The 19924-nt window shown below is 42.8% G+C and overlaps 1 protein-coding gene across 1 annotated transcript in view; it reads right to left on the reverse strand.

Annotated features, from left to right (window-relative positions):
* TMEM150C (transmembrane protein 150C) overlaps window positions 1-16589 on the reverse strand; it is a 98483-nt gene extending 81894 nt beyond the window's left edge. The window contains exon 1 of the mRNA XM_060093314.1: window positions 16525-16589. The gene's annotated coding sequence lies outside the window, so the exon portion shown is untranslated. The remainder of the gene's footprint in view (window positions 1-16524) is intronic.
* Between the last annotated feature and the right edge of the window lie 3335 nt (window positions 16590-19924).

Below are 19924 nucleotides of genomic sequence, written 5' to 3' on the forward strand. Positions count from 1 at the left end.
TCCTACCTGCTCTTTCAAACAACCTATAAAGTAAGTAAGATGAATCTGCTTTACCTGACAAATATTTATAGAGTTCTTACCTGCCAGGCCTCATCCTATGTATCAAGTTTCCAATGATGGTTGAGCCACACCACCCCTACTCTGAAGAAGCTTACAGTCTAGTGAGCAACACAGACAAACCCACATTTTACTGATGAACAACAGAAACTCTAGGCTTCCATAAATTAAATAACTTATTCAAGCACACAGCCAGCTAGAGGGTGGTCAGGCCAGGGCTTAAATGCTGACATTTACATCTCCAAGTCTAATTCTTATTCTGAGTAATGTTGCTACTTCCTTTTCTGGCCTACTGGGAAAAACAAAAGAAAACAAAACAGGGACTTCCCTGGTGGCGCAGTGGTTAAGACTCCGCACTCCCAATGCAGGAGGCCCAGGTTCGATCCCTGGTCAGGGAACTAGATCCCGTGTGCATGCTGCAACTAAGAGTTCGCATGCCACAACTAAGGAGTCTGCGAGCCGCAACTAAGGAGCCCGCCTGCTGCAACTAAGACCCAGGGCAACCAAATAAATAAATGAATATTAAAAAAAAAAGAAAGAAAACAAAACAACAATATCATAACCAAGACTATCTAATCTAACCAAACTCTACAAAAAGAGTCTGATCTCGGTAAATGGGAAACATTAAACTAAGCTATTATGATTCTGATGCAAACAGCACAGACCACCTATGCCAATAAACTACATATCATTTCAACAGCTGAAAAACCTATCATTTCAAACATTAAATGTCCTGTCATCAATAATTTTTGCTAAAAATATTTCAGATACTTTGGGTGAATCACTTACATTGGGCCACTGCTCTCAAGGAAAACCAAGATAAATCCTTGTGGTCTGAGATGCTGAAGATGACCCCAAATGATTCAGTTCCACAGTAATTAAAACTATTTTTCATTTTTCCTTCTGCTCTTTTAATGCTCCCTAAAGGAGGCCTAGAATCCTTTTTTTATATGTAAGAGAATTGCCCCAAACTACCTAACTGTACTGGTCTGCAAAACTTGTTTTACCACACTTGGCCCATTACAGCTTTCAGAGTGAACTACTATTACTCACCATATGACTTTAAGCCCCTCTTGGTCCAGGCTTAACTGGCAACATCAAGGGCAGCAAGGATTCATTAGTTGCTTTTACCCACAGGATGCTTAAATACAGCACTCAAGCCATGCCAATAGTAGATCTTTTTGCTTCTTTTTTATTGCTCAAAAGGATCCTGATTGGGATCAACCATACATGTAGTGTAGGTAGCTAGTCACTATCACATGACTTGGAGGGTGACAGTAAAGGCCTCCCATGCCCCTAAATAACCCCTATCCCAGCCTGTCAAAGTAGCTAAATTTTTTTTTTTTTAAACACCGATTTATTTATTTATTTATTTATTTATTTTTCTATTTTTTTTATTAGTTTCTGCTTTATAACAAAGTGAATCAGTCATACATATACATCTGTTCCCACATCCCCTCCCTCATGCATCTCCCTCCCTCCCACCCTCCCCATCCCTCCCCTCCAGGCAGTCACAAAGCACCGAGCTGATCTCCCTGTGCTCTGCGGCTGCTTCCCACTATCTATCTACCCTATGTTTGGTAGTGTATATATGTCCATGCCTCTCTTTCTAAATTTACGGAAGAGAGGTTTGATTACAAGGAGCTACTAGGGTCATTAAGGAGGTTGACAGGTATTTACCAAATGTGTGTTATGAGCCCAACACAACAGAAGACCAGGCATGGCCCATGTGACCAAGGACAGGGGCCAGAGTTCACCAGTATCATTAAGATAGAAACGTAGTACTTCAAATAATTTTAATATCTGATTTATTTTTAGTAAAATGTAAAGTATTTTCACATCTTCACACTGCTCACGCAAGGGGCAGCAGGGTGTAGTGGAATGAAGGGCCTTGGGGGAGGTCCTCCACTTCCTCTTCCAGCCTCACTTCTGAGCAACCAGTGAGCCAGCCCCTCTGAACAACCAGTGGTTCCCCAAGCTGCCCAGCTTTGTTACCCAGGCTCTGAGCTACAGGCTGCAAATACAAGGATGACTACACAGTCCCCTGCCCCCAGGCCGCTCACAGACAATCAGGAAACAAGTGCAGCACCAGATTGGTACAGGGATTAGGGAGCTTTGAAAGGAGGAAGCTAACCCAGCACGTAGGGCAGGGGGAGGGCAAGCAAGGAGGAAATGACCCTGGGCTGAGTCTTCAGGGGCACGGAGTCTTCCCATGCAGCTGTGGTGGCGTGCGTGGGGCAAGCGACCAAGGCATCCAAGCCCTGTGCGTACAGGGACCAGAGTTTTGTGGTGCTCAGAGCGCAATGGGTAAGGCAGTGAGTGGTGAAGGATGAGCTGAGGAGGAGGGCAGGTGCCTGGCACAGGGATGACTACGCTGTAGCTGATGCAGAGCCGCAGAATGTCTGGTTCCTCGTTTGGCATTTACACCAGGGAAGTGTGCTCATTGCAAATACTGTAGAAGGTACACATCAGGAAAAAGAAGATGAAAAGTATTCAAAATCCACAGTTTAGAAATAACCACTGTTAACATTTTCATGTACAATCTTTTATATATGTGTATGTGTGTTTATATATTATACATACGTACCTATACTAACAAATAGATTTTTCTTCAAAAATGAAATCATTTAAAATGTGATATATACCCACAATGGAACATTATTTAGCCTTAAAGAGAAAATTCTGACACGCTACAACATGGATAAACCATCAGGACATTGTGCTAAGTGAAATAAGCCAATCATAAAAGGACAAATACTGTATGAGTCCACTTATATGATGTACCTAGAGTAGCCAAATTCATAGAGACATAAGTCAGTGGCAGTGGCCAAGGGCTGGGGGAGGAAGGGGAAACAGGGAGCTATTGTTTAATGGCTACAGAGTTTCAGTTTTGTAAGATGATAAGATTTTTGAGGTTGGCTGTACAACAATGTAAATATACTTAACACCCCTGAACTGTATATTTAAAAATAGCTAAGATGGTAAATTTTATCTTATGTGTTTTTTTACCACACTTAAAATAAAATATATAAGTAAATAAAATATAAAAAAGAAATTCACTTGATAAAGCTATTTTAATACTTTTTCCACTTATTTTTGTGATCACTTTTCCATGCGAGAACATACTCCACCATCAATATTTCAGATAACTGCATAGTATTCTATTGCAGAGATCTACCTTAATTTATTGAATCCAGGAGAATTACTTTTTAGGATGGAAGAAACCTGCAAACACTTGGCTGATAGGAAGCAGCCAGTGACACTTGGCTGATGAGATGGAGCCAGTAAAGAGCAGAGAGAGATGCAAGACCACAGAAGAGAGAGGAATATTAATAGAGCAAAGGTTCCAAAGAAGGCATGAGGAGATGGCATTCGGGGTTCAAGTAATGGGCTAACCTTAAACACGGGGAAAAATGGATACCACATCCTCTGAGGAAAGGAAATGAAGATGGGTATGAATAGATTTGCATGTATAAAGAAGACTTCGGGAAATTGAACAAGTCAAGAGATCTTAATGAAGATAAAGTGGTAGAGAAGTAGGGTATGAAAGAGTTGGAAGGATACATAGCTATGTTCAGAGAATAAGACACCGAGGTTAAAATTTCTGAGGTGAAGAAGTACCAGCTGGACGAGGATCTGGGTGGAGGGTTGAGAGTGAGTAGCTGTGGTTTAGTGCCAGAGAACTCACTGAGGAGGTTTCTAATGATTTTGAGGCCAGATTCATGGTCAGATCATCTAGGATGCCACCTAGATGATCTGACTAAGGGTTATGATGACAAGAGTCAGGAAAGGGAGGTACGGGAAGACCAGGTCTTCAGTTCTTCAAGAAACAAACGAAAGTGACTGGGAGCTGGATGGGGAGTAGTGATGAGAAAGGGTGAGAGGTGGTTTACCACATTTAGCCTCAAAGTTGAGGATGACAAGCCTTTTCATGCAGTGACCCATAGAGGAGGGTGACAGAGCAATCAGCCAAAAGGTGGACAACTTTATTAACCATGGGTCCCCTGGGGTGAAGAGAAAAAGAGTGGGGGAAAATCAACAGAGGACCAGAAGTGAAAACGCGAAGAGGGAGCGAAGATACAAGATATGACACATATGGGTGGCGAGCTAGGTATGGGAAGTCATGTCAGCACAAGTTATGGTCCTACAGGAGGCAGAAGGACATGGGGTTAGGGACATAGGTGGATGGCCAGGCTTGAACAAAGGAGGGAAAATGACTGCAGAACCCAAGTCCAGTCTTCGAAGTGGCAGGAACTGCTACTAAGTTTGCAGGGGGACACAATGAAACTTCTGGTTCACAGAGTACATTTTCCAGTATCTCCAACTTCCTTACCATAACTTATTTTTCTCCCTAGCACATTAGCCATACACTGTACTATTTCCCTGTATGTTTTTGGTCGGTCTTCTCCACTAGAATACAAAGCTCCCTGAGGGCAGGAATGTTGTCTGTTTGTTCACTGCTCTATCACCAGCACCTACATCATGTCTGCACATAGCAATGACTCAATAAATCACACTTGTTGAATGAATGCATGAATGAATGAATGAATGAATAAATGAAAAAGGCCAGTTAAGACAAGGATATCCCATGAGGTTTGCTAAAAGGGCAGGGAGGGTCTTCGCCAGGAGGCAGATATCTTACAGTGGTCAGTCCTGAAGGGATGGAAAATGTCGGTCAGGGCCTCCTCCCAAGCTGTATCTGCTCTTGTTTTTCATTTCCCCCTCTTCCCGTGACTACTCCTTCTGATCCTTCAAGGCTCAGCTTGGGTGTCACCACCTCTGGGAAGCCCCCCCCAGTGTCTCCTCTGGGGTGCTCTCAAGGCACCCTATGATTCTCCTATTACTATGCTTACACCCTACTGTATGATGACTGTTTACATGTTGGTCTCCCCAACTAGACTGAGCAAGAACAGCGTATCTCCAACACCCAGTAGGGACTCCATATACGTGTGCCGAATACACAAATGGAAAACACTGGACGTGTGAGTTGGTCAATAAAAGCCTGTACTTTTCCTTCTTTGAAGCTCAACCCTGCCATACACGAATTTGTACTTTGGCACCACTGAACAAGGGGGCCCCTGTTGCCACGGCAATCAGGTGGGAAAAAAGCTCAGCTCCCAAAACCAAAGGTAAATTGGAGTCTTTCTGTTTAAATAAGAGGGGTTCACTGTCTTTCATGTGTCCATTCCGCTGTCCATCTGATCCTGGGCATGCCTGTGATACTCTGGTAGTGCATCATCAAAGTACATGGATTGCCTTGCCCACCTGTGACGCTGCCCAGCTAACAGAGTATGATAGAACACCCAGTGAGCTTTGGGAAAATGTCTGATTTAACTGATCTGGGGTGCAGCCTGGATTTTTACAGATTTTCAGATGATTCTATTGCACAGCCAGGGTTGAGAACCTCTGCCCTCTGGCTCTTTGCCATTTTCCCCTGACTTGTGGTCAAGTCAGCAGCTCATTAAGCACTTCTTCACCCCAATGTCTGCCCAAGCCCTCCATGGGCAAAAGTCAGTGGTTGTTTGAACAACCCAAGGGGAGGGTGCTATCCCTTAGGACTTAATAAAAGCCAAATCATGCAGTTAGCTGTGAGAAAACCAGAGCTGGGTGTTCAAGCAAAAGCCACGCTGTCCAATAACCACACGTGGCTATTTAAACTTAAACTAATCCAAATTTGAAATCGTTTTAGTTAAAAGTCCAGTTCCCCAGCTGCACATTCAAGTGCTCGGTAGCTAGTGGCTGCTATACTGAACAGTTCAGAGATAGAACATTTCCAACACCATAGCAAGTTCTGTTGGACACTGCTAATATAAAAATATCCTTTTCTTCTGAAAATAATCTGGGTGCTTATATTCATTTTCTTCTAATCATGGGCAAAATGAGCCACATGGTATGCAGAGGGTGAACACACTGAATCTCTGGTCATTTTTTCTCAGATGACTGATGGTGACTCTTTACCCCTTTTCGGGAAAAAGAACAAAGAAAGGAATTCTATGCTATCACGAACAAAAATTTTTCTGAACAGTCTCATCTATGTATTAGGGCAGCAGTGGCTTCCCGACATTTTTGACTGTGTGTGACAGTAAAAAATATATTTTCTATCACAACCTTGTATACAGACATACATGTATATAACAGAAATTACAAGTTTTACACATCAATATTTATCCTTACTACATGTTTTGCACTTGGATATTTTATAATTCTATTATATTCTATTTTCTGTTTCATTAAAGAAAAATAAACCTACTTAACACTTCTCATTGCTCGGGTGGCCTATAGCTTGAAAAACCACTACCTTAAGATAGAAGTTGCCCACACAAAACTGAGACTCAATTTCACACTGTAGAGTTAATAGCCAGCTAGATAATAAATAGCTAACATTTATTGGGCACTTACTACATGCCAGGCATTGTGTTAAATGTTTTATATTCATTGCCTTATTCAATTCTCATAGTAACTTCACAAAATAGTTGTCCAAGAACTATGAAAGGGCTGAGATTTTACTTGCACAAGTTAGCCTACCACAGTTTCCTGGCTGCTGGCAGAAGACGCAAGACTTCTGGGTCGGAGACCAAGGACTTTATCACAGCAACAGCAGTAGCCAGAGTATCAGCATTTCCTTGCACTAGTTCCCCAACTCCAATTCCTGTAGGGCATCAAAAGAGGGCCATGTAACTCCTGCACATGCAGTGAGTAGCATTAATGGAGAGGAACTCAGCTGCAAGAACTTAAATCTATTATATTGGATATAAGCATGCCTGCTCTAGGCTTCTGAGGGCAACACTATGTCTATCATCCAAGACCATTTACTACACAAACATCCTTAAAAAGACAGTTTAGACTGAAAGGTCAGTCAGTGCCTCTCTTTGAAAAACCTGTTGAAATGCATGGGGCGCGTGGAGAACTGTCTCCCAACAGTAGGTGCCTTACTTATCCCCATTTTGTACAAGAGGAAACAATGACTTAAAGAGGATTAAGTAACTTATTTAAGGTTACACAGCTAGTGACCCAGGTCTACATGACACCTAAGCCTAGGCTGATACCACCTTCTTTCATAGCCAATGGACAGTGAAATAGGAAGAGAGCTGTCATTCATTTAGTCATTCAGGTATGAAATTTGTCCCTACAGAAAGCAATTAGCCACATATAATTTGTAATAGACCATTTTTTTTCACATTTTCTTCAAGAATTCCATAGGAAGAGTATCAAATGAACAGGGGTTGACAAACTTTTTCTATAAAGGGCCAAAGAGTAGAGATTTTCAGCTTTATGGGCCACATGGATTCTGTTTTAATTGCTACTCAGCTCTGTGGTGGGAGTGGAGAAACAGTCACAGGTAATACATAACCAATGGGCATAGCTGTGTTCCAATAAAACTTTATTTTCAAAATAGTTTGCTAACTCCTGTTCTCAGATAGCCCAGTGGGATACCAAAAAAAAAAAAAAAAAGGCATAGTAATTTCTACACACAAAAACACCAATGATTTAATTGGAAAAACAAGGTAAATAGGCAACAAGCAAGCAAACCAGGAGCTACATGAAACTGAAGTGAATCTAGGTTCTATGTCGGAGTCCTGTTAAGTCAGCCTGGATAAACAGTATGTCAAGAACTAATGTAGGGCTTCCCTGGTGGTGCAGTGGTTGAGAGTCCGCCTGCCAATGCAGGGGACACGGGTTCGTGCCCTGGTCCGGGAAGATTCCACATGCCACGGAGCAGCTGGGCCAGTGAGCCATGGCTGCTGAGCCTGCGCGTCTGGAGCCTGTGCTCCGCAACGGGAGAGGCCACAACAGTGAGAGGCCCGCGTACCGCAAAAAAAAAAAAAAAAAAAAAAAGAACTAATGTAAAATATTCATGGACTAAAAGTAGAATGGAGTCTACACATCATCTCTCTGTGATGACTGTGGTCATACCAAGACTCTAAGAAATAATGTGACTTCCAAAGGCTTTTTCTAGCTCGTAGATGCTCAGTAGGGGAGCAGTTATCCAAAACAATCCTCTTTAATTTTCCATGTGATGACATGAGTTAAAACCTATGTTATGAATAAGGGGAAAGTAACAGTGAAAAAAATGTTACTCTGGGGCTTCCCTGGTGGCGCAGTGGTTGAGAGTCTGCCTGCTGATGCAGGGGACACGGGTTCATGCCCCGGTCCGGGAGGATCCCACATGCCGCGGAGCGGCTGGGCCCGTGAGCCATGGCCGCTGGGCCTGCGCGTCCAGAGCCTGTGCTCCGCAACGGGAGAGGCCACAACAGTGAGAGGCTCGCGTACCGAAAAAAAAAAAAAAAAAAAAAAAAAAAAAAAAAAGTTATTCTGGGCCCGGACCATTCTAGGGATTTCACAAATATTGCCCAATAGCTAATAAAGAATACCATTTCTGAATTGCCAAATTTATGGCTCTGTAAGTGAACACTCACTTGGGTCAGTGGCCTGATCTTAAAAAAAACACGATGTGCCACTATTTGACCACAATGGTATCCTTCCCCCAAATCAGTTACTGGAAAATTTTTGTCTTTATTTTTACATGCATACATATATAATCAAAATTTTGTTTATTCTTCTTTTTCTAATTCTTTTAGGTGGTACGTTAGGTTGTTTACTTAAGATTTTTCTCATACAATCAAAATTTTGGTATACAAATGGCTACCCACTCTTTTTCATATAATCAATTTTTATGTCACATATAAGCTCAGATTAAACTGGAAAAACACCAATCAAAATGTCATAGAAAAGATAGCTTTCTCAAGAACAATTCTATTAGCTGCTAAAATTACAGGGAGATAAATATGGTTCTTGTAAACACCGTGCTGTCATCGACAAGACTGGCAAATTTTTCAAAAGGACATACTTTTGAAGTCTAGGCTACACGGGAACATAATACCACAAGGAAGAAAAACTGTCACCCGTAAATTAATATTCCTGCTACTGCATGTAGATATATTTTAGTTACTAGTGTTTCTATGTAAATACACTTTAAGTTTTAGTGAAAAGTAGAACTTAGAAATTCCAGGAGATATATTCCCATTGAAACTCCAGGACAATTACATTACAGAATTCTAATTCACAAACACTCCAAGTTAAGTAAAAAATTATATTTCTATTTGGATTGCTTTACAATGGTATCAATATCTCTTAATTAACACCTTTTCACCCATGAATCAATAGAATAAAAAATAATTTGAAGACTATTTTATTAACCAGCCCACTTAAAAAAATACACCACCTATTTTAGCTGTGTACAGTCAGTTTTAATTTATGCTTTAAAACTCCCAATTATTACCATTTAAAATATTTCTTTGGCAGCTAAGTCATCATAAGTGTAAAAAAACCCAGGAAGATATCTACTTTGTTAATAAATGAAATATTTGATGAATAATAAGACTATGCTATTTTTGGAGACATTTATGTTTACATTCAGTTGAAAACCACTATAATTAATTATAATTACTTCATTGTTAAATAACAGCATTTAAACTACAGGCTAATTTCCACTACTGCCATAGTTAATCACAATTACTTCCTCTTTTTTTTACTTCTTAAGCTCTGTCTACATTAGCCTAAAAGTATTACATGACTTTCAATGTTTTGTCAAAGACACTTCATCTCACTCCTTTGCATTCCACAGATAGAGTCTGTATCACTGTCCTCGGATATGGATGATTCTGAAGGCTTGAGCAAAATCTGCATATCTTATGAATTTTTAGTATGTTAGACACAGCCTCTGTACTTTTTAAAGAAGAAAAGTAACCATGATGACAAGCTGTTGCCTTTTTTATTCTAACTGACAAAGTCTATGGACAAGTGGTTGCTCACATTTAGTTTGACCTTTAAGAAAAACTGAACTCTGCTTCCAAAATGAAATTAGTTTTACTTTCCAGATTGCACTGGGTTGGGGCAGGGAGACTCCCAGCCTCAATTTTAAGACATCTCCTTTTATATGAAATTCTTGAAGCAACATTGTTTTCCACTTATCATATTGAAAATAGATCATGAAGCATCAACAGGCAGAAAGTGATTTTGAAAAACAAATAATGTAGAATGAAGTAAAAAGTGGGGGATTTATGGGACGGACATACCTATTTAGACTTTTGTGACTATTAGCTACAAACCAGTATGCAGAAGTTAGGAACTGGTCAGGAGGGAAGGAAGACTGAGCTCTTAGCCTCTGGGACACTTGGGTTTCTTTGGGCCCCAGGCTGCCTGTCCAAGGGCATTAACCTTCAGAGGCCACAGGCTGGCAGCAGTGAGGTCTCGTCCAGCCTAAATGTGCAATGACTCCCCTCTCACTCAGCAGGCCTCACCTTACACAGAAAACAACTGTCATCAGCTCATGTCCACACTTCTGCAATGCTGTACAATGTTTGAGTCTCACGGGTCTGCAGATGTCCATCTATGTATCACTATTGCATTGCAATATGGGAGCTGAAATTGTTGAACTTGTGGGCTCGGTCAGCAGACTGCCCAGGTTCAGCATTTGGCATGGAGTCCTGTCTTAGACCGGTGTTTCCCAAAGTGATTCTCAAGCCTAGTTGCAGAGGTAGTATTTTACATCATGATCCGGTAAACACACACATTTATGTAATAAAAAACCGAATAATGACCAAGTTTATATAGTGCTTACTGTATATGGAGAGTTAGAATTGGACCCCAGGGGTCCTGTTTCTGTAGTGCTCTTGACCACCACTCACCACTGCCTCGTGGCCTTGCACTTGCATGCATGGGGGAACCAAACGTTTGATCAAACACTAGTAACCCTCACTAAGAGGGATTCACAGTGATAATTCCTATTCTATTATATATCCCATCTCATTAAAAAAATGCTGATGCTAACCTGTTAAATTGATTTCATAACTCAGAACATATGGTTTGAAAAATATTATGATAAGTCTTGTATGAAAATTTTTTTGAAAAACATCAACAATATAAAAGTGAAATAAGTATACGTATCTCATCTTAGAGACTTTACTATGCTATAGTGCATCGTAAATCTCAAAAAGAAGGCGGGGGGGTGGGGTGGTGGTTAAATGGAATAGTTCTTAAATTTACTCAAGCATCTCCATCCCCTCCTGGAATGGACACTAATTTGGGAAATGTTATCCTATAGTGTTAACATCTTAAGGGCAGAGACAATTGGGGGGTTAATTTAATTTATATTTTAGTATGCACAAACACCTTTGACAAATTTTCAAATAACTGATTTAGGGAGACTCCTTCCCGGAGAAGGTGAACGCCCAGGACCGCGAGCTCTGGCCTGGGGAGAGGTATCCCAGGTACCTAGGCTGGGATACGTAGGTGAAGGAGGGTCACTCACCCAAGAAATATGAGACAGTGTCTTGAGAAAAAGTCTAATTAAAAATGTGTCCCTCTTACAAGCAGCTCATGCAGCTCAATATCAAAAAAACAAACAACCCAATCCAAAAATGGGCAGAAGACCTAAATAGACATTTCTCCAAAGAAGATATACAGACTGCCAACAAACACATGAAAGAATGCTCAACATCACTAATCATTAGAGAAATGCAAATTAAAACTACAATGAGGTATCACCTCACACCAGTCAGAATGGCCATCATCAAAAAATCTACAAAGGATAAATGCTAGAGAGGGTGTGGAGAAAAGGGAACCCTCTTGCACTGTTGGTGGGAATGCAAATTGATACAGCCACTATGGAGAACAGTATGGAGGTTCCTTAAAAAACTATAGATAGGAATAAAGACACAGACCTACTAGAGCATGGACTTGAGGATATGGGGAGGGGGAAGGGTAAGCTGTGACAAAGTGAGAGAATGCCATGGACATATATACCCTACCAAACGTAAAATAGATAGCTAGTGGGAAGCAGCCGCATAGCACAGGGAGATCAGCTAGGTGGTTTGTGACCACCCAGAGGGGTGGGATAGGGAGGGTGGGATGGAGGGAGACACAAGAGGGAAGAGATATGGGAACATATGTATATGTATAACTGATTCATTTTGTTACAAAGCAGAAACTAACACACCATTGTAAAGCAATTATACTCCAATAAAGGTGTTAAAAAAAAACCAAAAAAACCTCTAGAGCTACCATACGACCCAGCAATCCCACTACTGGACATATACCCTGAGAAAACCATAATTCAAAGAGTCATGTACCACAATGTTCATTGCAGCACTATTTACAATAGCCAGGACATGGAAGCAACCTAAGTGTCCACTGACAGATGAATGGATAAAGAAGTGGCACATATATACAATGGAATATTACCCAGCCACAAAAAGAAACTAAATTGAGTTATTTGTAGTGAGGTGGATGGACCTAGAGTCTGTCATACAGAGTGAAGTAAGTCAGAAAGAGAAAAACAAATACCGTATGCTAATACATATATATGGAATCTAAAAAAAAAATGGTTATGAAGAAACTAGGGGCAGGGCAAGAATAAAGATCCAGACGTAGAGAATGGACTTGAGGACACAGGGAGGGGGAAGGGTAAGCTGGGACGAAGTGAGAGAGTGGCATGGACTTATATATACTACCAGATGTAAAATCGATAGCTAGTGGGAAGCAGCCGCATAGCACAGGGAGATCAGCTCAGTGCTTTTTGACCACCTAGAGGGGTGGGATAGGGAGGGTGGGAGATAGACCCAAGAGGGAGGAGATATGGGGATATATGTATATGTATAGCTGATTCACTTTGTTATAAAGCAGAAACTAACACACCATTGTAAAGCAAGTATACTCCAATAAAGATGTTAAAAAAAAAAAGTGTCTCTCTCAATGGTGAAAATGATGGCTTTAATGAAAGCCAACTTAATTAAAAAATTGAAACAACATAGTAGATGTTAAATAAAATCCCATTCTAATGGTTTTACTAAAATAAAGGTAGGTTATTTTTTAAGTGGATTTGTTCATCCATAGGGGCTGGGCTAGGTGGGAGGTTCTGGGTTGAAGGCTAAGGGAAAGAAACCAGACAAGAAGGGCCCGCGAAAGGCAGAGGCTTCAGCCACTCCTTGAGGGGCACTCACTTGTCAGACTTTTCATAGGGTCTCTGTGAGTGCAGGAGAGGTAGGGGGGCTGCTTGTGCCTCATCATCAACTTCCTGCCCCTCTAAATCTCCCTCACTTTGAAATACTGAAAAGTGCAGAAACAGACTCTAAGAATGAATGATTCTATAATGTGCAAAAGAGCAAATAATAAAACAAGTTCAAGAACACAGACACATGGGGCCAAGCATCTAAACAACTCTGGGTGATGCTTATTTTTGTGGCTACAGATATATGGAAATTAAAAAGGGAAATTATTTTTAGAATAGAGTTGAACTTCAGCATAACACACCTTCTTCAGAGTAATTGCAACTCTTTTTTCATAACAACAGGGTTACAAAGTGAAATCTTAATTCCTAGTTCTATCAATGCCAATCTCCACTTTCTTCTAATTAAGGATAATTGCCATTAAGTGCTATCTCTGCAGGAAATGGGTGGAGAGAATTTAAAGCTGCACAGTCCAGTATGGTAGCCACTAGCCCCATGTGGCTGTTTAAATTAATTAAAATTAAATAAAATTTCAAATTCTGTTCTCCAATTACGCTAGACATATTTCAAGGATTCAAGAGCCACACGTGGCTCATGGCTACCATGTTGTGCAGATTATAGAACATTTCCATCATTGTGCGAAGTTTCATTGGACGGTGCTGATCTAGAGAAAGGCCATTCACAGATGCTAAAAAGAAAATTGTTCATTTCTCCCTTCATCTAAGAGTTCCAAGTGCTACCTAGCAGAGCTGGTTTGACTTAGAATACCGCGGGGTTGAATTTGAAGGCTACTGCCAAAGATTTCATTATTATTTCAAAATAGCATTGCAGTTGGCCAGTGTAAAATCTCTTTGCATTAAGACTTTCCATTGTCACAAGTTATCTTTCAAAATCCAAACATGCCAGGAAATGATATTTGGTGATAATAATAACTTGTTTAAGTTCCACTAATTTATGAGCTAGTGCTTAGAGCAAATTATGAAAAAAACAACATAAAGATATATGGCACCATCAGCTCCGGGAATAAAAGTTTATAGTTAAAATAAGTAGGGATGCTCATCTGTTGTTGCCCTTAGGATAAAGAAAATATATATTACACACCTGGGTCTTTTCCTAGCTTTTTCATGAACTTAGACTCAGATTCTGTAACATTTGGTCTTTGTATCACATTTTGAGAAATGTCGCATATATATCATTTGAGCCTCACAGCACCTAATCACTGTTATAGTGTGGATTCTGAATGCTGTAGATTCTTCTTGTGAAGGGGAGGATTGAAAGGTAATACATTATCTTGTCAGTGTCTGTTTGCTTAATTGTTTACTGAACTGATCCCAAGTGGCCAGATTACATTGAAACCAAATGGCTAGGATTGCAGGGCCAGCTAGCTTTTCGTTCTTCATGACTTCAGGCTGCCCTGCTAATCTGGCTACTGTACTGCAGAGGTGTGTCTAGGTCACAGGGGAAACAAAGCAGGAGGACACACAGGAGTGTAAAGTCAAGTGCTGTCACTCTTGATGAACACAAAGCAGATAAAGTGAGTACAAGAAAACCCTGCAAGGTCATAGTAAGCATGACTGTGGTATTTCTAGAACAAAGCCTAAACATAAGGCATTACTATGTTCATGCAAAAAAAAAAAGAAAAAATTACTCCACAGAGTAAACTATCTCCCCGAAAGCAAGCAACCTGTAAAAGGCATTTGATGAGAAATATATTAGTTAAGTAATTGCTATAAGGACACTTTAAGGTCAATTTAAATAAGACAAACACATTTCCTTCAGCTAATGGCAGATTATAATAAACATGTGTTTCCCAAACACTTTAATATGTTTGTTCAATGTCATAACATCTACCAACTGTCATTATTGTTAGCAAAACTTCTTTATCCTTTTATTTACCATGTCCAGTTTTTGAACCTCCAACTTGGAGAGCTTGCAAAATATTTATTAAGTACTGTATAAATAAAAGACACCATTAAAATTCTTATGCTTATGCCTTGAAGATTAAACTCACATTTCTAGCTCATTAAGATATGGTAGCTATAGTTAATCATAGAAACATGGTGTGTCTGGGACGCACAGAAGAAAAAGTTTGGGATTATTTAATGCACGAGAGCTGAGAATGTAAAATTCTATGATCTGCAAATACCACACATATGAACCTAACAATTTTTCCTTGAAAACTTTAAGTAGGTCAACTTATTAACTGTTACCATGGAGTTTATACATCCACATTTGTCTATCTTTTTGATGAACTGCAGAGTTACAACCTGGAGTTGTAATGGAGTTACAACCCTGAATTATTAAAAAATCTGCCTTTGATTCAAGCAGAGAAATGAAAAAGCAGAAACTAATATTACCGTTTAGGCTGTGTTATTGTAATAGATCCAAGAACTTTTTTTAAAAACCCATGTTATTAGTATATTTGGTTGCCTAACAGGACCTCTCCTGGTCTCCCACAGGAAGTGGGACCGCGTTCACTCCAGGAGAGGGGTTTCCATCCCAACTGGGCTGTGTTCTCACATTTGTAGTCACAGTCCTTGGCTCAGCCGTGAAAGACGGTCTGACCGGAATAAATCTGACCAAAAAATCAGGGAAGTGTTTGGGATATAATAAAGTGCCGTGCAGGTAGGGGTGGACAGAGGAGAGGGGTGATTAGAGAGAAAAGGAATATGAATTTAGAATGGGAAAAACCCTCTCTTTCTCCATTTGATTCCTTTAAGGAGGAGAAAATCACTCGACAAGGGCTCTCTCCATAACCCAAAGCTAATCACTCTTTTATTGCAATGGATGGTCAAACAGCCTCGGTCGGCCGCCCACTCACCGGCATCTCGCCGGAGAAACTGAAAATCCCATTTCTTCCCAAGTGTGCACCCAGGAGAGGAAAGCAAGATTGTTCATTTACAGCGGAGGGCTGCGCACAGGGCAAGGCAAGTTAGTGCCTCCCTCCCGGCTCCCCTGCTGCCCCCGCCAGCCTGTCTCGGCTAACGGGAAAGTGAACGGCGAACGGCAGGGAGACCGGGAGGCCAAACTTGGGGTCGTTTCCGAGTCCCCCGACAACAAAAGGCCTGGGTATCGGATGGGTCGGCGGGGGGCTGGGGGGACACCTGTCAAAGGACGGGATCCGAACCGCAGCGGGCGGGAGGCGCAGGGGTTCGGCTGACGGCACTGCGGCGGCGGCAGGGACTAGGCGCGCCGGCGGGGACTCCGGAACGCCGCCAGCCACCGCGCCTCGCTCCGGGAGTGCACCCGCGGGGGCTCGGGAGGCGGCGCCGCGCCCGGGGCGCTCCGGGGCGGGGGCCGCCGCCGAGCAGGGCTCCGCCGCCGGGAGGACCCCGCCGCTCGAGCCCCGCTGCGGCTCCCGCAGCCCCCTGTTCTCCGACTCCGGGCTGGGCGCGGAGCCGAACCCCATGTCCCTTGGCTGCCCGGCGGCCCCGCGCGGAGGAGGGGGCGCCGCGCCTACCTGCTCCGGTGCGGCGGGGCCGCGGTCGCCTGGCGGGGCCGTGACCTGCGGCGGCGGCAGCGGCGGCGGCGGCGGCAGTCGCGGCGAGGAGGGCGCTTCCTTCAGGAAGGGGTGGGATCTGCCCGCCCGCCGCGCCGCGGCCCGCCCCCGACTTATTCTGGGGTCCCGCTTCCAGGCCTCCCGGCCAGAGTGACCCCCTCCACACCCCCGCGGGGCCTCCGGCTTCCACCACCCCTCGGGGCCCCGCATAGTTACCCGGGGCTGGAGCCGAGCGGGGACGGTGGAACCGCTTCTTTCCAAAGCCTTTGTGAACGCGATTGCCTGGCGCTCGCTCCTCACTCAACAAAAGGAAGGACTGAATCTGGGATCCTCTGCCTGGTGGTTATTTATTCCTGACCTGTTGTAACCTGCTGGTCGGCTCCCTTCTGTCACCACACCTAGGGGTTTTGCACAGAGCAGCTAAAACTCATTTTCGTGCCCACTGGCTGAATGCAGTTCTCCGCCGCTCAGCGCTCTCCCGCGGTTTTCTTTCATCGTGAAGAGCAAACACAGGGCCAACTTCTGACCCTGGCAATGAGCGGAGACTCCAAGGCCGCCCTCCCAGCGCCAGGTTGCTCTCTTCCTGCCAGTGTCTCGTCTGAGTCTGTTATAAAACTGCATTCATCGGCATCTGAATAGCTTTCCCCACCGCAGACCGCAGCCAATCAGTGGCACCATGTCAGTGACCTCTGGCAGCAGCGTGGATCAAGGCTATTTTTATCTCACGCTCACCGTTAACTTCTCTTCCAAATACAGCCTTCCGTGGCTCCCACGGGAGGACCTCCTTTATCCACCTGCCTTAGGCTGACCTCCATTCTTTCAGGAGGGGCCCCCACCACACCTGCCTCTTCTCATCTGCTGCCTCTCAAAGCTCACGGTTCAAATTCTCCAATTCAACATTCCAGAACTCTTCCTTCCCCCACGATGTACTATTCCCCCATAATACACTATTATGTGTGTACTGATATGTTTTTACTGCTTTCTCCTGGCTACTAGACTGCGAGCTTCTTGAGGCCAGGGACGTGGCCTCTTCTGTTTACCTTCCCTTCAGGTTAAAACATCTGGTTAAAACAGCAAAAACAAAAACTTTAATCTAGATCCCCTGCTGAATTTTGTGGAGGATAGCCTATGCCCATTCTTTCTGAGGAAAGTGACTACTGCTTTCATCAGATCCTCAGTGATCTGTGGCTCCCCAGAGCTAAGAATTGCTTGAGGCCAGTCGGGGAATGAACCTCAGCTCTGAGGTGAGGACCGCCCCCCCCCACCCCAGTTCCATCCCTTCTATACCATTCATTTCTCTCTGTGATGACTGAAGGCACCCTCTAGCTACACCTGCTTCCAGTCCACTCTTTTAAAACTTCTGGATTCATACAATTAGTAGTCCTTCTTAACTCTCTGTGCGTACCTGAATCACCAGTGGGAGCTTTAAAAAATACAAATGCCTGGGTCTACCTCAGACCCCCTAAGTCAGAACCCGAGGGCAGGGAGTGTTGAGCAGAGAGGAGCAATCCAAACAAGGGTATTTTTACAAAGAGTCACAGGTGATTCTGACATGCCCATGACTAAATCACTTCCTTTCTTGGGAGAAGGGTTCCCTATTTGTAAAATGTCCTTACTTTTCCTTGTCTTTATGGAAGGACTGAGAACCCTTGCACTATGTTAAATTTCTTTGAACATTTTCATTTTCACTCAGAGCCAGGCCCACTTGTGTTTAAGAAACAAACTTGAATTTGTGAAGATAGAAGGCTCGGTGTCAGCAGTGCTAAATCATCGCCACCTTCATCTCTAAAACGTCCATCCAAATAAACTCAAAGAGTGGAATAAATTACATTCCTGACAGTGATATTGACAGCTGAAAGATTATGTTAAAGTCCCAGCCACGAAGGAGAGTTGGTTGTTATAAACAGATTCCATTAATGTCATGAGACTTCTAGTGAAGCTTCAAGAGAACTGAAGACAAACTAGGTATAAGTTTATCCGTGCTTTGATTTTTCTTTTATTGGTCTTGGTATCCCATCTGTTAAAATTCATCCACGATGTACTCAGTACAGTCTTAGATATATTAAATCATGTATGGATGTAAGAGCAAAATACTATCCTGGAGCTGGTTCTCTTTTTTAAAAATGTATATAAAGATCTATCCTGTATTCTAAAATGATCTGTTGACAATGTTCCAAAATGCTTCAGGCTTTGAGGAAAGGGCCAAGTACAGATCAAACAGGTTTAAGACCTGGAAATAGAGGCCAGGCACAAACTTGGTGGGTAGGGTGGTGATCAGTACGCAGGGATAGAATCATTCCACAGGACCACGATGAGGCGCCATGATTCTGACACCATGGTGCTCTACCAAGTCCACCGACCTAACTCACAGCACAGGTATCCCTCCATCTGAGTAGGGGTGGTGGCTTTTCTGATATAAGTGAACTTGTTACCCAACTGAAACCACTATAGAACATTTAGAATCACAAAGAAATTCTATATTCTCTCATTTTCTTTCTCCCTGCAGCCACTTTATTGCTATTTAAGATTCAAAACAGTTCCTTTGTTCAGCTGGCAAAGCAGACTTGAGAAGCACAACTCGTAAATAACACTCCTGGGTTTCTGGGAATCCCTGCTGCTGGTCCAGTTGCAGTGAATCTCGTTGTAATAATAGTCTCTGTATAACAAAATCATTCCCAGCCGTATCCAATCATTATCAAGCCTTATCAGTTGAATTATCCAATCCAACTGATGATTCATCTCTGGTGAGCAGCAAAACCATACAAAGTTCATTGAAATGGCACTTGATCTCTGCCAACATCTATCTATTAAAGAAAACCTCACGGGGTAATTGTAAAGTAAACATTTAACAGATTGTTAAACGGGAGCTATTATTTTATTTCCATTTTGACAGGGGCCCCAGATAATGGTTGCCAACCACTCTCACATTCCAAACAAGGTCAGGACCACCAAGTAGGGCTTGCAAAAGAGTGTTGCCTGAACTTTCACTTGCTCTGAAGGTATAAGAGGGTTGAAGTCGAGGCTGCCGGAAGTGCGCTAGATGAAGGGTTTCTGTGGAAGGAGTTGTAGGTGTTCTAAGAGACCCCTCCTATGCAGCCCCCAGGGGGAGGGCGAAGGGTGTTCTTCTCTCACCTTGAGTCTGATGAGAGGGACTTCAGGCCGGTCTCTTGGAGAGCTTGAGATGTGTCCCCTGCAGTTTGGGAAATGCCATGGACCAGCGTCTGGCTCATGCCTGAGAAATCTAAAGGGCCAGAGTTGGCAAAAGTGGCCTGAACACAGTGGGGTAGGGACTCTAGTAGGGGAACTAATTTACTCCCACGGAAGATAAGTCTAAGATAGTGAGACAGACAGTGTGGTCTTG

The sequence above is a fragment of the Mesoplodon densirostris genome, chromosome 1 (genome assembly GCF_025265405.1).
Source record: "Mesoplodon densirostris isolate mMesDen1 chromosome 1, mMesDen1 primary haplotype, whole genome shotgun sequence".
Taxonomy (NCBI): domain Eukaryota; kingdom Metazoa; phylum Chordata; class Mammalia; order Artiodactyla; family Ziphiidae; genus Mesoplodon; species Mesoplodon densirostris.